We start from the raw sequence: 17,318 nt of genomic DNA on the forward strand, positions 1-17,318 counted from the left end.
GTGCAGGTGGGGGTTCCTGCTCAGGGCAGCGAGCATGGAACGCACAGCTGACACCACAGCGCGAGAGCTCAGCGGCAGGACAGCGCCCAGAAAGGAGGGCAAAGCCTGGTGAAGAGAGCAGCACGCGCATGCGCACTAACCTCCGAACGCGGCGGAGGGCGTGTGCCTGCGCGCTAGAGACTCCAAACCATCAGGCCGAAAGGTGGCGTGATGTCGTCATGACGCCCCACGTCACCTCCCCCCTCGCTGTGACGCACGCCCTGGCGAGCCCGTGAGTATTCCGTTAGGGGGGGTTATTATTATTTTATTGGTGGGGGAGGGGAGTGCGGCGCGCGCAGCAGTACCAGCGAGGGAGGGGGGAGCAGGTTCTGTGAGGCGGCGGGGGACGCGCGCGCGCGCGCGCGGGGGCCGAGCGACGGCTGTTGGGGGAGGGGTCTCTGCCTCGTCCTGGCGCATCAGGGAACATGGCGGCTGCCGCTAGTGCGGCAGAGGGGTTCGGGCAGGCCGGGCCGCGTCCACCAGGGTGAGTGGCCGGCCGGCCGGCCGGGAAGAGGGCCTCACAGCCCGGCCTTCGCCGGCGCCTGACGGGGGGGGCGGACGAGAGGACCCTCTCCAGGCCTCGCTTCTGCGGGTCTGGCTGGGCCGGGCACAAAGGGCCGCTGCTCGGCGGAGTCACATGAAGCGGCGCAGCCAGTGAACGCCGAGCGGCGAGACGTGGAGGGCGAGGGGAAACCCGGGGCAGAACAGCTGAGGCCGCACCGGCAAGGCCGCGCAGCGAGTGAGGTCACCCCGGCGGCGGGCGGGCCAGCACTTCCTCCAAGGGTGAAGCGCAGGCCAGCCTCGCCCCCCTCCCAGATCCGGAACGGCTTCTTCCCAGCCCCGGGCGGAGGATCTGGGGCTTGGGCGTCGCTCTAGTGCCGCCCTGCCTCTGACCCCCTTGGCAAGCCTCTCCCGAGCAGTGTCACCGGGCCCAGGGCCAGCCAGTGCCTGTCGCTTGGCAGGGAGCCCCATTGATGCTGGCTCTTTTAGGACCGGAGGGAGGGGGGCACACACTGGAGTGACTTCTCTGGGCTCCACTCTTGGGAGGAGAGAGTGCTCTGCTCAGCTGTGCAGCTCCTGCACCTTCCTTTCCTGTGGCAGTCGAGCCGAAAGCCTGTCCTTGTGTGACACACAGCCGAAGCCTATACGTGTCTACTCAGAAGTAAGTCCCATTAGAGTTAATGGGGCTTACTCCCAGGGAAGCATGGAGATGATTGGACTGACACTTGCTCTGCAGCTTCCAAAAATGCAACAGAGAGGAGGCTTCTGTGACATGCAATAGGAGGGGAGGATGGATCCTGTGGGTGTAAAGAACATGAATCAGTGGCTCTAGGGATCTGTATCTGTTGCGTATGGAGTTGGTTTTCAAGCTCTTATACACCTGTTGCCTTTTTTTTGTTACTGTAGTTATGCTGCAAGAGAAGAGCTTTAATATGTTTGCTTTAGCAAATCTTTTGTGCTACAGGAGGGCCTGTCCAAGTTTCTAGCACCAGTGCTATGCAATGCAGCCCAAGGTAAGGGAAAAGATGTTCTTCTACCTTGAGGAGGCCTCTGTGACTGCCTCCTCACCACAGGATGTAGCGCATGCCCCATTGGCACAGCTGCACCAGCACTGAAAAATTTCTAGCACCAGTGTTGCTGCAGTGCAGCCCCAAGGTAAGGGAACAGATTTTCCCATAGCTTGAGGAGGCCTCTGTGACTGCCTCACCATCACAGAACGCAGTGCACGCCCCATTGGCACAGCTGCGGCAATGGGTCACACTGTGCACTGAAAAATGGGATAGGATTGGGCCCCCCAATTCACTTGCATTAGGTGTTGATAGAAGAATTCACCTTTGGAATTCCTTTCTCTTTGTTTCTCTTAGATAGATGCCAGATTCAAGATGTGAAAGAATTTGGGGCAGAAGATTTGTGCTGCTTCAGCATAGGTAAGCCCCAGAGATTCCTCAGTTCGGCTACATACTGTTTGCATCCATGGGTATGAAATCAGTATGGTAAGGAAAACTTGCAAAGACGTAGTGGGCAGAACAAAATACCCTGAGAAAGTTGTTGGTGCACCAAAATGAGAACACTTTTCTTATAGGAGAACTCTACAGAGAAAATTTCAGCATGATGGTCTTTTTATACCACCCTTGGTGACTCAGCACATCTTGATGGTTGTAAGAGATCTGGTTTGTGACAGCAATACTTGTGCTTAATGATCAGATGTGATTCTGACGTATGATATTTGTCAGGCTCCTGAAGCATGACACAAGTAAGCAAAATTAGTATACATTGTTGGCACTCAGATTTCTGTCTGTAAAATGAGAATAGTAATTCTTTTCTCTGGTGTATTGTGAGGATGAATTTAATAAGGTTTGCAAAGCAGTTGAGGCACCTTTTAAAATCACTTTTAAAGAGAGAATAGTTTTGTAGCAAAAAATGTCAAATTCTGAGGTTTTGGAATGAATTACCAAAGAAAATGCATTATTAGATTCACATTATAATATTTTCATAACAGCTTTCTCTGGAACGGATTACCATTGTAAAGTGAGGTCCACTGTTTAAGTTTCCAGAATATAGCTGCCTAATACAAGATTGCTTTCTGGAGACAGGGCTGTTTCTTTTGCCATTTCAGCAAAAACAAATGATTACATGGTGTGGTCCTCTCATCTCAAAGAGCCAGTAGCTTATCAAGGCTAGGAAGGAGAACGGGAATTTAGCTGGTAGTTGGGCTAATTCTTACTTGTCATAGGTGAGTGGCAAGTCAGAGGTGACTTTACTGCAACCTGAGTGACTGGGCCTGAGATATCAGAGTAGAGAAGACATTCAGGGAGCAGAGACTGGGATCTAAAGTACCCTACTTGCCTATTTGGTAGCAGTATTTCTCTACCCCAGGGATTCCCAAACTTAGTGGCGCTATGACCCATCTCATCCTCTGTGGTGCATCATGATGCCCCTGGAGATACTGGAGGCCTCTTCTCAGCCCTGCAACCCACTCTATAGGCTTCTGTGGGGCCTCAGAATGTCCCTTGGGAGCCTCCACGAACCAAATTAGGTTTTTGAAAGCAAATTGGAAGTGGCTTCTGAAAATCGGAAGTTGCTTATGGAGGCTTCTGAGGAACGCTGGGCTGGGAGAGGCCTCCAGAGGCTCTGGTAAGTAATTTGACTTCTGGTATGGCTCCTATTTGGAACCAAACCAGCACAAGGACAGTTGGGAGGGCCCAGATTGCTAACCTGCTGTACTTGGGTTTACAACCTGCACTTTGGGAACACTGCTCTACACCGTTGAAAACAGTTTATTCTAAGGAGCAGAGACCCTTTGGAGCAGCATGCTGCTGTCAGAAGGCGAAATAGGAAACCTCTCCTCATGGATTCACAATGCTTTTCCTGCACATACAGACTTCTCTGAATCCCTGCCAGATACTTTCAAGTGCAGTAGAGTTCAGCTGCTGTAGTGCTTAGCTAGCTTATTGCAGAGCTTAATGTTCAGGCTTGTTTATTCTTTAAAAAAGCTTAGTTTAAAATGTAGTAAATTTATTGTTTGTAAATATCCACTGTCCATAACAAATTGTTTTGTTAAGTTGCTAGAATTTCTTTCTAGATAATGTCAAACTTTATACTCTTAAGGGTAAAAATGTGGACTCTGGAAAGCTGGTTTCCCTAATTTTGTCTCTGTCTTGGAGTTGTTGAAGTGTAACTTTTTTCCTGTGTAAGCTGAAGGATGGTTTTTACTTTTTTTCCTTTCTCCAACTGCTACTGAAGTGTGGCAAGTGACTTTAATAAATATCTCAGTTTGCAGATGGGTGGTTTGTGTAGGAATGAATTTGTATCTCTCCACATTTGTCTTGTTTTATGTAAATATCCACACTTTGAATAGCTCTCAAATTAACCAGTGTTTCTCATGGTATCTGTAGTGGTTGTCTGGGAAGTGTTGGACTCTTGAAACTTCCAACTCATGCTTGTAAAGTAAGGATTATGTTAACCTTTGTGTATACCTGCTATGATCAGTTGTTCTGGCACCAGGTGACACATTCTTTTGATTTAGGAATGACTCAGGAATATCTTCAAGTAGTGCTTAGTGTGTGATAGGATGCCAGCAGAATTTGAGTTGGGTTCTCCTCTGATGTGAAAAATCACATCATATGCTCAAGGACAGGAGTGTCAAACTCATTTCATACAGAGGGCCACATTTTGCATTCATAGTGCCTGCTGAGGGGAGGAAGTGACATCATTAAGCAGATGGGGGCAGTAATATGCACTTTGTTCTCACATAAAACTCATTAGCTGCAAATGACAGAAAAAGAAAATGTGCAAATCTTGTTCAGATTTTCTGGATATGAGGGAGCCCAGTTATTACAGTGGGAGAATCCAATTACAGTGAGGGCAGGATAAATTGCTTCTGAGGGCCGCGTTGACCCGTGGGCCTTATGTTTGATGCCCCTGCTCTAGGAGGTGTTGGCTGTAGAAAATGATGGTGGTGTTTCTATTCACTTAAGAAATCATGAATCTTCATTGCTTATTTGTAGTGTCGGTTTTACAGATTCATTGGAATTTCAGATACTGACCCAGTGTTATTGGCAAAAGGAACTGGAGAAGTTAATACTATACTCTTAATGAAAGGATATGTGAAATTAAGGTCCCCTTTTGAATGATTACTTGATTTTGGAAAGGTGAGAGGAACTGCCCTTTCAATGTGCTGCAAATGGTTCATAGGTATGTCATAGGAGTTTCGGGGAAGGTTGTATATTAGGGCCATTAGGGGATGTGAGCCCCCAGCCAGCAGTGTGGTGTGCTTTATCAATTGTCAAATAGTGATGGTGTGCCTTGATGATTTTAGTGCCTTGTCAATATGCAATGAGATGAAAAAAGTTGAAAATTACTGCTCTAATTTTTGTCACTGTGTGTTCAACGTGCACCTTTCCTCTAGTAACAGCTTGCATTGGTGGCATTTGATCTCCTCAGAGGAAGAAGAGTGGGCTTAATTTTCCTGCCTTCTCCTTGACATCTTATCCTTGAAAGCCATTGGAAGTAGAGCAGCTGCTGTTAACAGTGCAAATAGAATGCACCTGTTCTGGGACAGGTGTGAAGCAGCAGCTGGGGAATCTGTTACTACCAGCAGGGCAGGACAGTGGGTAGGCAGGTGTTGGAAGTTAGCTGCTACTTCTACTATGTCTGTTGGTCACTAAGGTTCTTAGAGGCCAGTAAAGGCTGAGGCAATATCATTTGTTCCCTCATAAAATAGGTATTGTGTGCATCATCTCTAAACCATATTGAGCTGGTTCTTCATAATTGTTTTATGTTCATAACATTGGGCTCTTTATTCTTTTGTCACATAAAATTTCAGCCATTGCCCAGTAAGTTTTGACAGTTGTTAAAGTTGCTGTAGTTGTATGAATGGTTAGCAGTGCTTCCATCTCATCTTGAATTCATTTTCTACAAAACTAACAGCAGAGCAGAAATTCAGAAAATATTTTTAATATCAAAATTCAGATTGTGACCCAAGAACTGCACCTATATTCAGATGAGTGAAATGTGGATGTTCATGACTTGGAAAAAGGTGACATAAATCTCTTGCTTGACCTCCTCCCGGGTATATTTCTGAAACTACAAAAGCCAGCATGTGGTTACATAGTGCATTGATTGACACTAGTTCAGTGGTTCTCACATATTTAGCACTGGGACCCACTTTTTAGAATGAGAATCTGTCAGGAGCCGCTGGAAGTGATGACATGGCTGGAAGTGATATCATCAAGCAGGAACAATCCTAGGCTGCAATCCTACCCACACTTACCCAGGAGTAAGTCCCATTGACGACACAGGCCAACACACATTTTGCTTCCTTAAACATTACCCCAATTCCTGGGTATATTTGGGGGGCCAATTCCAAAAATGGCATCCGTTTTGCCCAGTCACATCTAGCTTTGGAAACACGGCATAGCCTCTTTAATGAATGGTTCAAGCAGCTTCCTCATGAGGAAGCCTACACCATGGCTTCCTCATGAGGAAGCTGCTTGAATCATTCACTAATGAGGCTATACTATATCTCCAAAACTAGACGTGATAGGACAAAATGGATGCCATTTTTTGAAGCAGCACCCCAAATTCATATCAAACCATCATAAAGTTTGGGAAAAACTTTTCTGACCCTCAATTTTGTAGGCCTATGCTATCATTGTTAAAATAATATACATAGTAGCTTGTTAAAAGTACAGGTCAGTAACGTTTCCCCAAATGCAAGCATGTACAGAGGGAACATCAAGTCTAAAATATTAAAAATAAAATATTGAAGCGAATAGGGCCCCACCTATTGAAATTGGCTCACGACCCACCTAGTGGGTCCCGACCCACAGTTTGAGAAACACTGCACTAGGTGATTATCCTACATAAGAGAACAACTGACCCTGATTTTGTCAGTTGACGTGAGGGTAACTTTGGTGCATTTCCCACTTGTGGGAGTTGTGTATCCACAGTGAATGAGGAATTGTGAAATGCTATTTATGGCTCTCCAATTCAGACATTTATGCTATTGTTAAGATCAGTTTGGGTCTTGCAGGTCATAGAAATGTGTATGATGAATATGTATAAATTATTAATCTTTAATACAGTATGTTTGACAGTTGATGGCTAATGCTATTCAGTGCTGAGTGAAAACAGTGATCCAAAGTAATGTGAATTGTCTGAGTGATGTTTGTTTGCTGCATGAATATCTGTTTTTGGTCCTTTCTTATTTCCTTTAAATTCTTTTTCAAAATTTTCCTTTTAAGTAGCCTCCTAGTCCCCTTACTACACAGTGTTAAGCCTAAGTATATGTGATAGATAATTTTATTTTCTTCCTCCGTCTTTTTTTATTGATTTCTCTCTCCCTTGTGTCACTCTTGGAATGGGGTCCATTCCAAGAGAATTGGAATGGGGTCTGTGTGAAATGATATGTATGCGGATGGTGCCATACAGATCAATGCTACACTAGCAGTGTTTTAGTGGTTATTTGTAGTTGAAACTCTGTGGTGCATGAAAACTGAAAAACTGTGTCAAGCAGCTTCTTACATGATTTCAGTAGAAAAAAACAAAACTATATACAGGTTGAGTCTCATTATTAGAGAGGGTTCTGTTCCCAGAACTCCAGTAAATGGCAAAAAACACACCAAAGCAAATCACTTTAAAAAACAAAGTCTCTTTTCTGATTTAAAAACAACCTTGCTGATAAGACAGAGTCGTTAGGCAGACAATTCATCATTCAGTCTCTCCAGGCAAGCAAGGGACTCCTTCCTTCACCCAGAGCAAAGTGATCTTTCTTTCCTGGTTCAGAGAAGGGGGGGTCAATTCAGGGAAGGGAGGGATCGCTTTGCCTTGGATAGAGAATCAGTGGTCTATTGTTAAAGGACTGTTTTCCTTTAATTTAAAGGGCCCTTCTCATCAACTTGAGATAGAAAAATCTGTGGATAATTAGGTTATACCTGCAATCCCTTGCATGACTCTCTCTACAATAATAAGAAAAGCAGTTTTTAAAACTGATTTTAAAGGGATGCATATTTTGTCTTCTCCATGGATCAGTGCATTCCTTCTCATTTGCAGTGGCCATTTGTGTCGAGTGTTTAAAAAATCCGTGTATAACAAGGTTGCACCTGTAGTTGCCCCTTGTCTTGGGCGCAGTTGACTTACACAAGTTTTACTATATGCGTTTGGCAAAACAGTTTAAATAGTGGATTCCACTTACTTATTACATGACTGAAAGTAAGCCTGGGATCAGAGAATGAAGCTGCTGTTCCCTCAGTTCATGCCTGCTTCTCTTAGTTTTTAAAGAGACAATACCTATTTTTCTGGCATCAGGGATTTTCAACATAATTTTGAGTACAGGTGGGCTCCATATCTGTGGGGGTTCTATTCCAGTGCCCTTCTGTGGATATGAAAACCATGAATATGAGGGAACCCTGACTCTGCGCCAGTGTGCACCCCCTCTCTGCTCAGCCGTTAACGTTGTTTAGATCTTGATCGGGGTGAAAATGTTCTTACTTTTACAGGTCGCTATAAACATTCAAGTTTATAGTGATCTGCAGGTAGGTGTCCAGCAGCCTGAATGCTTAAAAAGACTAGGTCTTTGGTAACGGAGCAGGACATTAACTGCTTTGTATTGGTATTAGCTGAATCTCTTCAAGCATTCAGACTAGCCATTTTCAACCTCTGTGCCGTGGTACACTGGTGTGCTGCAAATGGTCTGCAGGTGTGCCACGGGAGTTGGGGGAGAGTCATTTATTAGTAGGGCCAATGGGGGATATGAGCCACCCACCAGCAGCATGGTGTGTCCTGTCATTTGTCAAAAAATTGAAGGTGTTCATTGACCATTTTAGTACCTTGTCAGTGTGCCGTGAGACGAAAAAGGTTGAAAATCACTGATTCAGGCTGATACCAGCCTGCCTGCGAGTTGCTATAAGTTTGAATGCTTATAATGACCTGTAAAAGCAAAAACATTTTTGCTGTGGTAAGTATCTAAACAACGTTAATAGAGGTGTGGGGGAGTTCCAAATCTGTGGATAACTGAATCTGCAGATATGGGGGCCCAAAACTGCTTCATATAAACAACTTTGTATGTGGATTGGCACCTGTGTTTTTCAAGAGCCACCACATAACTAACATACACTTGAATCCTTTTGTCTTCATTGGGAAAAGAGTAACAAATAGTATTACAGTCCTACATGTAGCTTTGATTGGATTGTCTGCTATAACCAGCATGTGATTCATATACCAAAGCAGATAGACGAAGAGCTACAGCATGTCACTTTGGCAGCAGGTAGTACTGTACAATTTGATATCTTACATAAGCGTGAGTGGGGATTTTGTGGTAAAAATGGGTGAGGGCATATCTATAGGAGGAGCTGTGTGGACATCTGGCAGAAAATATGATCTGCAAACTTTGATGTGAAAGTAGTGCTCTAATGTGAGTCTGGTTTAAATATAGTTACTCAGTGTTGTGTGGTATTTTGAGCTTTAGAAACGCAGCATATACGTATTTTAAATACATCTTGGTGGTCTCTCCATTTCCCTGACTCCTGTTTCTCCTTTTAACAGCTTGTAAACGTTTCATAGAAAGAACAAGAGTTGCTACCTGTTTCTAAATTGTTGAGGTTGTAAGTATGTGTTGGCAGTTGGTGGTGGTGTTGGAGGAGCATTCCAAGATCTGGGAGCATTCTAAGATCTGCGAGCCTCCTGGCAGAGCCCTAGTGAATCCCAGTTCTGCCCACAACCAGCTCTGTCCGCTCTACAGCATCTTCTTGATCAGTTGCTCTTGGCAGCTGGTGCTAGTGGATGGAAGAAGCATTCCAGGACCTGGGAGTTAAACTTCTAATTACTTTCAGGCAGTGCTCTGGAGAGAGTAAACTCGCCTCTTGTTTTACAGACGGGTCATGTTTTTGAGAAGCAGCATGTATCTCAAAAATGTGTAAATTAAAAATATTTTTGCCATAAGAATGCATGTAAATGGTACAGGTTAGGGGAATAGCCATATAACTGTCTAGATCACAAAGTAAGCAGTTAGTTTATGACTGCCATTATTCATTTAACTTGCTAATTAAGTAAGAACAATAAAGGAAGAAAAAGTAAATAGTTAAACATTATTTCTTTAATATCTCTCTTTGAATATAAATAGTAACACTTATTGATGACTAGTGACTTCTACTTGCCCAATATGTCATAGGCCAGTGATGGCAAACCTTTTAGAGACCGAGTGCCCAAACCGCAACCCCAAACCCACTTTTTTATCACAAAGTGCCAACACGGCAATTTAACCTGAATACTGAGGTTTTAGTTTAGAAAAAAACAACTCGTACATTAACATCTTCTACCTACTATTACTTGTAACCCATAATGAACTTTTTCTCTAAAAATTTGTCCAATCCCTTTTTAAAGGCATCTAGGCAAGTTGTCATCATTGCTTCCTGTGGCAAAGAGTTCCACAGACTAATTACATGCTGGGTAAAGAAATATTGGCAGGGAGGGGGTGGCTGCAAGACCTTGCCACTGCTCATTTTCTCAAACAATTATATATATATCCCACCCACAGAAGTGGGCTCTAAGGCTGCAATCCCAGCCACTCCTTCCTGGGAGTAAGCCTCATTGACACGCACAGGAGCAGGCTCCAAGGCTGCAGGGCCAGCCACCCTTTCCTGGGAGTAAGCCTCATCCACTGTAATTGGGTTTACTTCTGAGTAGACATGCACAGGAGCGGGCTCCAAGGCTTCAATCCCAGCCACTCTTTCCTGGGAGTAAGCCTCATCCACTGTAATGGGGCTTACTTTTGAGTAGATAAGCAGGATTTGTCTCTGGCTGCGCTGCTAACCCCCAGCTGTGCCTGTGCTGTGGAGGAAAAGCCTCTCCTGTCGCTGTTCACGGAGCTGTTCACGGAAAGTCACGAAATGACTGAGGAGGAGGGCAGCTCAGGATTGGCTGGTGGTCAACCAGTGAAGGGTCCTAAGCCATTCCAACAGAAAAAGCCAGGAGCCTGCTGGATGCTGATTGGCTGAGCCTGCTGGAGAGTTGGGGAAGGGAAAAGCAGGGATCTTAAGCCTGCAGTTCGGGCAAAATTGAAAAGGGAAACAAACTCGGGGCAGGTGGGGCAATGGAGTGAAGGGAGAGGAGGGTGAGCTCAGGAGGCGGAGGGAAGCAGCCCGCCCTCACCACACAGGGAGTCTCGGAGAGAGCCTCCATTTTCTTTAGAGCGACAGCAGCTTCAGCGCCCCTCTCCAGGCTGCCTGGCCAGCACGCATGCCCATAGAGACGGCTCGGAGTGCCCTCTCTGGCATGCGTGCCATAGGTTCACCAACACTGTCATAGGCAGACAGTTGAGGAGGGATTCAACTGGGAATGCATGAACTACAGCAACTCAAAAGGAACACACACAAAGCAAAGATGAAAGCAAACATGCCACATAAGCAAGCTCTCCTAGGTAAGTGGCAGCTCTGTGAATGCCTATCACTGATGTACTGCTCAGTACCTTGCCAGGCATCCCACTTGACTACATTGCCAGCTGAACATGCAGGAGTGTGAGGGAAGTTTGACTGGGTAAATTTTAAAGAAAATTGTGAGCCGGAAGTAGATTTTTATATTAAACAAATGTGTTCTTCCAAAATGTCTAAATCAAACTTGTGGAATGAGAAGTGGGTGTATCACTGCTGATCTTAAAACTGAGCCCTTTTTTTCTTTTTAAATAGTTACTATGTTTACTATGTCATTTTGTGTTCATTTGTCTCTTTCTATTCCCCCCAAGCTGCTATTACTTTTAAGATTGTAAATCTCTTAGGTAGAGAACTGTTCAGATACAAAAAAGAACACCATAAGCTGTTCTGAGCCCATTGGATAGTGCAGGATATAAATTGAACATATAAATAATAAATACAGTGAAGTGATTTTTCTTTTCTGAGAATTACAAAGTAATTTCCCTTCCACTTGATGTTGTTCCTAAAAAGAAATTTGGTTCTGTTACTGAAGAGGTAAGGCAAGGCTATCCAGCAGCTTACTGACATTGTCAGATGTCATTTTCCTGAAAATGAATGGAAAAGCAGTGTACAAGTTACATAAACTATGGGGCCTCTAAAAAAAAAAGTATGTCAAATTTATTATTCTATAATTCAAATATGCACTGCATATCATGTAGACAGAAGCAGTTGTTTCACCTGGTTTAATTAATGTTCCTCATTGGAATCTATACACTACTGACACGGTTGACGAAGGGACCTGCAGACATCCATCAACGTGCTTGCTGTGTTGGTTCTGCACATCTCTTCAATTGTTTACCTTAGAACAGTGGCATTGGGTGCACTTGCCCAAGCCTCCTGCAGCCTCCCCGGGGGTGCGGGGAGCCCTGTGCAACCTTCGGCAGGGCTCCCCAGGTCAGGAAAAGTGAAAGCGGAGCGATCGCGCCCTGCCCCGCAAAACCGGAAGCGGAGCACAATCACTCCACTTTCCCTTCTGACGGGGCTACAGGGACTGGGGTGCACCCTCCAGTCCCTGCAGCAGCCATCCCTGTGTGCGGGGGGCCCTGCACGAGCGCCTGCAGGGCGCCCCAGGTCAGGGAAAGGGAGAGTGGGGCGTTTGCACTCCGCTTCCACTTTTCCCCCTTAGCGACGCGATCCTGGGGATCGCGTTGCTGCCTTCCCCCGCTTCTACTCTCTCCCCCCCCGCCCCTGCAAAGACTTACTGCGGGTTTCAAACTCCCGGAGTCTTAAAAGTTTGAGTGTGGCAAGATTTTTACAATGAAGTACAGTGAACCCTCCTTATGGTTTGGCATTTGCAGATTCGATTCAGCACAGGTGCTGAGCCCTAGTCTAGAGGGCCTCCAGGACCTGCTGGGCGCAATCAGAAGGGCCTTCAGGTTGTATCAGGGAAGTGTTGTGAGGCACAGGAATGTCACGTTTGGCTTCCCCGCACCTCAGCAGGCTTCCCAGAGGCTACTGAAAGGCACTTCTGAAAAGCATCTTGGAGGCCTTCTGAGGTGTGGGGAGACTGTGCAGTCGGGTCACTTTGGAGAGGCACTTCTGGTTGCCTGTGTGCCCCCCTTGTTTGTATGAATTAGAGCTCATTAAAATATGTGTACATTTTTGGAGACACCTTTTATGTACCTTAGACAAAGTACATTCTTATTCAGTTCAACATTAATCCTATCCCGCATTGTGTTTTGTATTCTTAAAGCTATTTGCCCTATTCTGGGAACTGCTACATTATGAGCAAAATAAAAATTTCCCCAACTGTTCTATGATTTCATCACTCAAGAAGATTTTGCATGATTTTTTCCTCAAAATGCACCCCCACCCCCCGGCAGCATCCTTTATGACAGTGGTTCCCAAAGTCCTACTTGCTCTTTGGGACTGTGGTAAGTATTGGTGGGGGGAGGCCCCAACAGAAATGGGAAGTGTGCTCCAATCACTGATTGGAGCTATTTAAAGCAGTGAGGAGGTGCACAAAGGGGACTGTGAGCTTCCCAGAGGCCAGTGTAGATGGGCAAGTTAAAAAAAAACTTCCCGACAGCAGTGTGATTGGTGTCCCACTATCGGGGCACCCATTTATGGGCCACTCTATTTAAGTGGGAATGGCCCTCTTCCAGTTCCCCTTGTGAGTTGTTTGGGAACCACTACTTTATGAGTTTAAGGAAGGAAGTTGTTCTCTGTTTATGGACAGAATGTAGTTCATATGGGACTTTACTGAAAAATACAAATTAATTGTTTGGATGAGAGAAGAGAACTGTCAAACCGGCACTTGATAATGTTAAGATGATGTAGGATTTTGTTATGTTGAGATGACAAGGAGAGTAATAACTGATTGTTCTTGCATATTAAATGGTTGGGGGAGAGGGATCGCACTTGGGTCTTTTAATATTAAATGGTCAATAAATTAATATAAGCTTATAAATACTCAGTAATAAAATCCAGTAGTATATAAGTGTGGTTCCTGGAAATGGTGGAAGAACATTTTGGCAAATATTTTTCAATGGCAAGCAGCCCAATCCTATCTAAATCCCCACATGGCAATGTGCTGGCACAGCTGACACTGTATCCTGTGGAGGATTTTTGGCTGCTGGAGTTCTCTTCAGGATAAGGGGACATTTGTCCCTTTGTCCCAGGGTAAGCCCCAGCATCTATGGGTCAACTTAGACCTGTGACAGCAATATTGCTGGCACAAGTTTGAGTTGATCCTTGCAGGCAGATTGGGTCTGGGAAAGGGGTTAGGATATGGCGAAGTGTGGGTCCTCAAGTGTGTTGTGGCACCATATTTTGGACGTTATCAGAGTACCTCCAAAGAAGATCTCTCTACTTAGTAAGGTCTTAGGAGAGCATAATTTTGGCTGGCTACCAACCATGGCCAAAAATTGAGAAGTTCAGCTTTTGCTAATTTGTCTGAAAAGCCAAATGACCATAAGAAAATGATAAAACCTGATGCAAACCTCATAGCACTCAAGCAAATGGCTAAGCAGCTTTGATGTTACAAAAGGCAGGTAAAATAGGGTAATGAGGAGTGGTAGGGGGAAAGATTGAAATAAGAAGTCAGGAATAAAGTTAAGAAATGTAGGATGCTGTGAGAAACAGAAGGTTACCCTAAGGTAGATAACTTAGGGTGCAGTCCTAGCTTGCCCTTGGGCCAGGAGGGTTGCAAATGTGCCATAAGGCATGTTTGCACCTCCTTGAGAATAGGCTAGGCCGGCATGTGGAGGCTGCATCCAGCCTTCGTGCTGATTTTTCTGGGGAGCCTTGCATTGGCCAAGCTCAGCTTTTGCAAGGTTCTGGGGTGGGTGGGGAGGGGGTAGAAGGGAGGTGTTCTGAGTTGGGGGGAAGGCGGGCAGAGGATGGTCCTGGGGTCAGACGGGCAGGGAGTGGGAGGTGGGGCTGGGACCTGGCTCTTATGCTGGATCCCAACCCCTGTTCCCAAGCAGCGCAGAGCAGCTTCAAACCACTCCACTCTCCTTGCACTTGTGTCACGTCTTGCGTGGAGTCTGAGGAGGCCCGCAGGAGCTGCAGTGGCTTACCTAGGGGTAAGGGGAAGAGTTCCCCTTACCTCTTGCTGAGGCACTTTGGTGCCCTATCTTGTGCTGGATACGGTGCAAGATAGGCTTGCCCTGTTAGTTGACTGGAAATGTTCTGGGCTATGGCTTCTTCTTGTCTATCTAATAGCACGCATGGAAGGCCTGAATTTGGAAGAAACTTCCTTGTGGATATTTGCAGTCATCCAGTTGTAAGACATTAAGATGTTGTGTGTTTGTTTTGGGATATTGTCACCTATTTTTGAATCTTTGGGCATTATGACTAACTGTGTTTAATTTTCTTAGTTGGCAGGAATGGTGAAAAATAGGAAAATGATTTAATTTTTAAATTAAACTATCTGTTCTAGAGTGAGATGTAGCTGAAATGCAGATTAATGTTGCACTAGACAGTTTATTTTGGTGTATGCTATAGAAAAATGGAAAAGAGCACAGGTTAATCATTGCCACCTTCAGGTTTAAAGATAGAGTGCACTAAGAAATGCAGAATCGTCAGTGTTTGATATAAAAACAAAATGGCTACCAGATATCAGTGCCGGTGCAGCAGCATGGCTTGCTGGCATGTTTTTATGTGCTACTTCTCTGTCTAGTAATTCTGTTGTAAATATTTGAAAGGCATTATATATTTAGTTCAATAATCTGATTTTTTAAATAGGAGGAATGACGTTCATTCCCTGCCCTGAAAATATTTATGATGGTGACAGACATCTCTGATTCAAATCCTATTAATATATATGAAAAACTCATACTAAGCTCTAAAGGATGCTGGATATCCAAATAACATACCTAGACTGCAATCCTAAACACACTTACTTGGGAGTATACCCTGTTGAACAAAATGAGACTCTCTTCCCAATAGATGTGTATAGGGTTGAGCTGTAAACTTCATCTTCCAAAATAAGAGCTAGGCGTATTACTAAATGATTTCTAAACATTCTAAATGTTTTAAGAAAATGAAAGTTTATGTGGCATATGTTGTTCAGAATTAAAAATGCGGAGGTAAAAATGAAGGTTGTTATACTATAACCCTTGAAAAATCCTGCTTACTAGTGGTTTCAAACACACTTCTGTTGCCCTTCCTGCATATCTGACCACCTGTTGTTAGAATAGATCAAGCAGTTGCCAAATTTTTCATGGTCATATCACTCTTCTTTCTTGGCGGCTGCTTCGAGCTCTTCCGGGTGCAGCCATCTTGGATATTTCTCTCTTATCAGTGCTGGGAAGAAGAGACTGCTAGGGGTTACTCAGATGTGTGCCAGTGAAATCTGAGCAGCCTGTGTAAGGCAGTGGGGCCAAGTAGTAGGGGTTAGGATATGGCACAGGCTGCCACTGCCAATCCCATCCCCTCCCAGGCCTGCTCCGTCTACTGTCCTGCCCAAAACACTCCTCCCCATCTCTGTTCTGACCCTCTCCCGCCCTCTGCGTGGGCTTGCCTAGGCCGGTGCAAACTTACTCGTTTGCAACAGTATCAGGGCTGGATCCTAACTGAAAGTTAGTGCTGTGCTCCAAGTTACCTGTGATGGATGTCTCCAGTGTAAGTCAAAGGAAGGTAGAACTTTTAATGAATGCAGCAAAGAGAGAAAAGACATACAAGTGTAGCCTATTTATGCGTGTGAGTTCCGTTCCATGACCTGATTAAGAAAAAACGAATAGAGTTACACAAATGTGCTGCAGCCTGACACTTGGGGCTGGAAGGAAACTAAGGCAGAGGTTCTCAGTTGCCTCCCCCTCCTCTGCTCTGTACTCAGTCCTCCCCCCTTACCAGCTGTCCCCGCTTCTTTCACAGGTGGGATTCTAAGCTTTTAAGAGTCCAGTCCAATGCCTGCCTGCTCAGAAGTAAGTCCCATTCTAGGCAATGGAGCTTACTCCCAGGAAAGTGTGGATCGGAAGACTTGCTTGCTGGGCTGTTTTGTTTGTGTAGGCTAGAGCCTGCACCATCTCAGTCTGAAGGGGGGAATTCAGCAAACACTCCCTGGGTTTTTTAAAGCAATCCCCTCTGTTCCATCCATAAACCTTTATTGGCATTAAACAATCCCCTCTGTTACTACTGCCTGTGTGTGTGTGTGTGTGTGTGAGAGAGAGAGAGAGAGAGAGTGTGTGTGTGTGTGTGTGTGTGTGTGTGTGTGTGTGTGTGTGTGTGTGAGAGAGAGAGAGAGAGCATGTTCCACCTTGCTGCACATGTGCTGGCTACAGAGATTTTCCGCCCCCCCCCCTTTCCCCTCTTCAGCCTCTTTGCTGACTCAGGGGTTCCAGGAATCTTACTGTTCCTTTGCAAGGGGAACCTCTTCCATGGCTCCAGGGCTGTTTCCCTGCCTGTGTCAGGCAGAGCCTTTTTGCAGTGTTTTGGGCTGCCTTGAAATAGAGGGAGACACCAGCGAAGGGCAAAGGTGTGTTCGACTTTGAATTCCCCCCACCCTCAAAGCTCAATTTGTGTATAAAAAATCCATGGATAAATAGGTTGCACCTGTACTAAGTTTTCTTCTTTCTTTGTGTTCGTGTTTTTCTTGCTGTGATAATTCTGCTGTAAGCGCAATTATTGTTGAGTTAGGCAAAGGCTTTCAGCATTCCTGATGTTGAATAAAATTGTTTTCTGTTTACATTTTGATCCCAATAATTATGATCAGGGTGTCTGTCAGACCAAACAGTTCATGAGCTTGAAGCTTTGCAAGTCTTGTCACAGAAGAAGAGATGTTTCTCCACATATCTTCAGAAAACTCAAACCCACTTTGTATAAACAGATTTCAGATTTGTACTATGTATAAATTAACAAGCTTTGAAA

The 17,318-nt window shown here is 45.0% G+C and overlaps 1 protein-coding gene across 7 annotated transcripts in view; it reads left to right on the forward strand.

The window, feature by feature from the left end:
* The first annotated feature begins 205 nt into the window (after positions 1–205).
* ZNF644 (zinc finger protein 644) overlaps positions 206–17,318 on the forward strand; it is a 62,241-nt gene continuing 45,128 nt past the window's right edge. For 4 of the 7 annotated variants that reach the window (XM_066626261.1, XM_066626266.1, XM_066626267.1 and 1 more), the window contains exons 1-2: positions 206–271; positions 1,905–1,967. The gene's annotated coding sequence lies outside the window, so the exon portion shown is untranslated. Of the gene's footprint in view, positions 272–486; positions 524–1,141; positions 1,202–1,904; positions 1,968–17,318 lie in introns of those variants that run through there. The other 3 variants (XM_066626263.1, XM_066626264.1, XM_066626262.1) reach the window with 3 other exon arrangements.

Source organism: Tiliqua scincoides, chromosome 4 (assembly GCF_035046505.1).
Source record: "Tiliqua scincoides isolate rTilSci1 chromosome 4, rTilSci1.hap2, whole genome shotgun sequence".
Lineage (NCBI taxonomy): Eukaryota > Metazoa > Chordata > Lepidosauria > Squamata > Scincidae > Tiliqua > Tiliqua scincoides.